The sequence below is a fragment of the Oryx dammah genome, unplaced genomic scaffold (assembly GCF_014754425.2).
Source record: "Oryx dammah isolate SB20612 unplaced genomic scaffold, SCBI_Odam_1.1 HiC_scaffold_21, whole genome shotgun sequence".
Classification (NCBI taxonomy): domain Eukaryota; kingdom Metazoa; phylum Chordata; class Mammalia; order Artiodactyla; family Bovidae; genus Oryx; species Oryx dammah.
The window spans coordinates 18906915-18912064 of record NW_024070205.1 but is presented as its reverse complement, the minus strand read 5'-3'; the positions used below and the strand labels follow the sequence as shown (position 1 = coordinate 18912064).

The following is a 5150-nucleotide window of genomic DNA, read 5'->3' as shown; positions in this document are numbered from 1 at the left end:
AAATATGGGTGATAACTTATGCTCCCCTCCCCATTAGGTGTCTGGGGACCCAGGTTGGGAAATCCTATTCTGAGGATCAACGTTGAGTGAGTTCAGCCAAGTCTCCCTTGCTCTCCCTTTTCTCAGATGGGTAAACTGAGGCTGTTAGTTTTAAGGTGAACTGACTTACTCAAATTGACAAAGAATTGGAATGGAAACTGATAATTTTTTAAAAGAAAGTGTCCCCTTTTTTGATCTCTAACTCCTTTTAGCGTTAGGTTTTCTTAAAAAATAAAGTAAAATTAAGTTGAGATGGGCTGTCGCTTGCCCCCCGAGTAAGCCTTTTCCACTTGCAGCCTGGACCTCTCTACAGGATCCTAGAATTTGCTGCATAGCAGCTGCCTGCTCCTCCCCTCCAGGTCAAGAGGCCTAGACCATCCCGACAAGAAGGAACCTGAGAGGTTGTCTGGTCCAGGGTGTCCCAAAGTGTGTTCCCCAGGATGTTAATTGCTATGTGGTTGTGGGGAGGGAAACAGCTTCCATGGTCAATTACTTTTGAGAAAGGCAGTGTTAAGCAAAGGTAAACTGGTTTAGTCTTGTTTTGTTTTCAGGACATGGCTGAGCCTGTGAAATGCCTTTGGGCCTAACGAACTGCCAGGAGGGTGAGATGGCATGCATTATCGCCCAGATTTACTGGACTTGAAATCTCTTTTTCATGGGAGACCTGTTCATCTCTCACGGGGCCCTGAGGTTCTGAGAAGCTTAGCTGGGGACTGTTAGTCCAGCCTGACACTTCCAGGTAAGGAAACTGAACTCAGAGTGACCAAGTGCTTAGACCCACAAGGGGATATAGTCCAGCCAGAGCTGAACCCAGTTCGCCAGAGTCTAATCCTGGACTTGGCAAATTTGGGTCTTTTCCTCTATACCTCACCCACCACATACCTTCATTTAACACAGGGGAAAAAGCTTTCTGAGGGACCCCGGAAGCAGAGGGTGTTCGCTTAGAGAGAGGCTCTCTAGAGGCTCATTTGTATCTTCAGCAAAAACTCCCAGACTGGTGGGGGCAGGAGGGGCTGGGGAACAGGAACCCCCACAGGATGAGGGACTGCAGAGCCTGGGGGCTAGAAAGGGCTCCATCTGCAGCAGAAAAGCCGTGAGGCTTTCAGAGTCTCTCATATGTCTTAATCGAATTATCACATAGAACTGCACACTGTCTTTTCTCAAGATCAAAAGCTGTCACAGACGCGACTCCAGTGCTCAGCCAACCTCCAGTATCTTTCCCCCTGCATCTGCTCTCATTTTGTTAACGAGAAAAATCAGTGTGGCCAAGATGACCATGGCTATTGGCAGACAGGTGAGAGCTAGGGATCCTCTCCTCTCATTGATGGCGGCCTCCCACTGAGCAGGCATGCGGGAGTCAGAGGGAGAGTATTAGAACATTTGCCTAAGCCCAGTCATTTCCCGGTGATAGGATTATGGAATGAAAAGCTACTGTGTCACTCACACGAGCAGATGCCTGGCAGACTCAGGGTGGGCGCAGGGCGAGTGGGCCTCCAGGGCAGAGGAGTCTGCAGTCAGTGTCTCCAGGGCAGGCCCTGCCCCATCCCGGCAGCTCCCCGCCTGCCTGCCCCCGGGGAACGGTGCAGGCTGATCAGGTAGGAACCACGCCTTTGCTCTTCTTGGGTCTTAGTCAACTCAGGCAAGCGTGGCAAAGGAGAACATGGCATACATGTGTTCCCACGCGTGTGTGTGCGTGCGTGTGGGTGTGTGTGGAGCGCATGACTAGAAACCTAGGTAGCTGCTCTCTGGAGGTGCCCAGCTGTCATGCTGCCTGACTGTACCGGGCGTCTTCTGTCCACCTAGATTTACCTGCTTCTTTCGCGTTCTTTTCTCCTCTCCTCTTCCCCATCTATTTCCTCTTCTGAGAGCTATTTTATCTGCAAATTTCCAGGCTCACTGAGAATTGAAGTGTAAGGGCCACTCCACTGTCTGGGATCAGTGGCCATTTGGGGGAAAAGCAAGGAGGGCAGGAGCATCAGGTGTAAGCGGGAGTCATGAAGGCCGGAGGCCAGTCCTCACCCTGCCTGTGGCTGACTATCTCGCAGGCCCTGGGGCAGGGCGGGCCACACTGAGGGAAGGAACCACATCCTTTGGAAATGACCTTGATCCACTGAGCAGGAGCAGGCCCCTGTTCTGTTCTTAGGCATCTTTACCTGACAGGGGTTTCTTTCTTTCATTTTAACCACGTGGCCTCTAGGCAGTAGCTTTCATGTGCTGGGAGTGTGTTGGAGCCAGGAACGAGGCTGAGGAACAGGAAGCACTGTGAGATATCAGAGGCTGACCACTCAGAGTGAAAACTGCTTGGGCAGAAGCGGGTCTGGGGTGCACTAATCCAGGTCGGGAGGACAGCACAGGATGTTGGGGAAGGCGTCTCTGCAGAGGCTCCGCTTGAGCTGAGTGTGGACGGTCTAGGAGGAGACAGCCAAGTTGGGGTGGGATTGTGTGTATGTGTGTGTATGTGTGTGTGTGAAGCAGCGTGTTTCAGGCTGAAGGAAAGACTGGGCAAAGGCGAGGAGACATGAGCCAGTACGGCCAGTCGGGGGAACTAGAAGCAATTCAATATGGTGGACAGGCTGGACAGGCTCTCGGGGTGGTGAGAACTGGGGCTAGAAGGACTGCTGTACCATACAAAGGAGTCTGAGTTTTAAGCTGGGGATTTCTGCTTCTTCACACCCACTGGCCTCAAAATCACCTAGCAGACTTGTTAGGGAACACATTCCTAGGCTTAACTCCAACTAAGGAATCAGAATCCCCAAGGGTGAGACCTCAGAATCAGCCTTTTCAGCAGCATCCCGGGAGGGTCTACACGAGCTCTGGGTAGACTGGACCCTGGGGAACAGCAGGAGGAGTCCTATCAAGGGAGAGGCGGGTGCATGGGAAACCAGTCCTGACACTCTCTCGGGCCTCTGCTGGAAGGAAAAACAGCGTCGAGGGGGAGGCTCTGGGACTGTGAACAGTATCACCAGGGGGGCCCGCCAGAACCAGATGCCCTAGTGCTCCTGGACCAGTGCCCCCTGAGGAGGACAGGAAGTGCAGATCTCCAGCTGGACGCACTCCTGCAGGCAGTAAGGGGAGGGATGACAGAAGCGTCCCTCCCACCCTTTCCTGCCCCACTCCACCTGCTCTAAGGGAGGGACCTCGAAGGACTAGCTCACCCTTCCCCTCCATCCTAAGGGAAATCCCTCCTTCCACAACCCACAAGGGTCCCTATTCAAACTGAGTGTTCAGAGCCCATTGTGGGAGGATGGAGAGGAGGCATGAAGTGTTTTCATCCGGCTAAGGGGGAGGGAGACTTCCCTAGGTGATCCAAAAGGAGGAGGGGGGCTCTGTGACTGCTATTTACTCTACATTCGAGTTCCTCACAGATTCCTCTCCAAAGGATGGTAATGAGAGTCTGAAACTCAAGGAGGTAAGGCAGTTCCCCAGCCCCGAAAGGTGCTCAAGGCTAAGGCCCAGATTAGACCACCTTCCAGGGACTCTCACCTCAAAGGACAGGGTCCAAGTGCCTCACCGGGGACCTAGAGCCCTCAACCAGGCCCCACCACCCTTGTTCTGCATCCTCACCCCCACCCCCAACTTTCCCAGATTAACCTTTCTATTTAACACTTAAACCAGGCAGTTTCACACCTCAATGCCAGTGTTTATGCTAATCCCTCCCCCTCTGACTTGCCTCTCCCACCCCTCCCCCTCTGTCTGGCTAATTCCTGCTCATTCATTCTGCAAGACCCAGCTCGCCCTGACACCTCCCGACCACCCAGCACGCATCTCAGTCTAGCTATTCCTGTGAACGACCCACACCTCCACTCTGTGCTCACCTTGATGCGACCACTTATACAGAGTTTTGGAGAAAGCAATGGCAACTCACTCCAGTACTCTTGCCTGGCAAATCCCGTGGACAGAGGAGCCTGGTAGGCTGCAGTCCATGGGGTCGCTAGGAGTCGGATACGACTGAGTGACTTCACTTTCACTTTTCACTTTCATGCATTGGAGAAGGCAATGGCAACCCACTCCAGTGTTCTTGCCTAGGGACTCCCAGGGACCGGGGAGCCTGGTGGGCTGCCGTCTATGGGGTCACACAGAGTCGGACACGACTGAAGCGACTTAGCATACAGAGTTTAGGCACTGCCCCAGTCTGAGTTGACCAGAAATTCCTCAAAGGCAGGATTTGTGGTACTACATTTTGTCTCCCCAGCGCCTGGCACACGGTAGGAGCTCAACAGATATTTGCTGAACCAAACAGAATCCAGATGAATGGGACATGCCCTGAGACATGCGAATGCCACGATCATTTAAGAGCGTTCTAAGGATCAGCTTGTGGTGTTTTTAGGGCCCTGTATGCTGTGTGCTCAGACACTCAGTCATGTCAGCCTCTTTGCTAACCATGTACTGTAGCCCATCAGGCTCCTCTGTCCATGGGATGCTCCCAGCGAGAATACTGGAGTGGGTGTCATTTCCTCCTCCAGGGGATCTTCCCGACCCAGGGATCTTACATCTCCTACAGGTGCCTGTTAAAGCCTCTGTATAGCTGGGACACTTCATCCCCGTTTAGTGCAAAATAACAAATTTAATGAGTATACTGAAGGTGAATATTTGCATGTTAAACAGGCTGAGGGCAGGTTTCCTTTAAATACTAAGCCTTTGCTAGAACTTTCAGAAACTTACCTTACAGATCATTAACTTCTAGGGGAGGTGAGGAGCAGAAGTCATGGAACTGAAATCTCTAAGAGTCTGAGCTCCAAAGCATTGACTCCAAAAGGAAGAAGCAAGGCAGAGAGTCTTGGACCTGGACAGAACTGGGTTCAGACTCTGGCTATACTAGGTGTGTAGCCTTGGGTAAGCCTCATCACTTCTGTCTACCCCAATTTCTGTATTCCTAAAGTGGGGGTACACTGTACCTACTTTGCAGGGTTGTTCTAATGATCTAAAACATCCAATATAGAGTGATCTGCCTCATAACAGGTCCCCAGTAATAGTAATAGTGTTGTTGGTAGGGTTGACATTGCGCACAGAGGTGAGGAAGGAGTCTTTCAAGGTTTACAGGATTTTATCTGGGCTGGCAGAAGAAGGCAGAGATGATCCAGAAAGGAAGGGCTGGACCATAGCAGCAACAT

General features: G+C 51.9%; 1 long non-coding RNA gene across 1 annotated transcript in view; it reads right to left on the bottom strand.

The window, feature by feature from the left end:
• Positions 1–4794, bottom strand: part of LOC120880500 — an 8183-nt gene extending 3389 nt beyond the window's left edge. Inside the window, exon 1 of the long non-coding RNA XR_005725044.1 lies at positions 4702–4794. This is a non-coding gene — a long non-coding RNA (uncharacterized LOC120880500). The remainder of the gene's footprint in view (positions 1–4701) is intronic.
• Between the last annotated feature and the right edge of the window lie 356 nt (positions 4795–5150).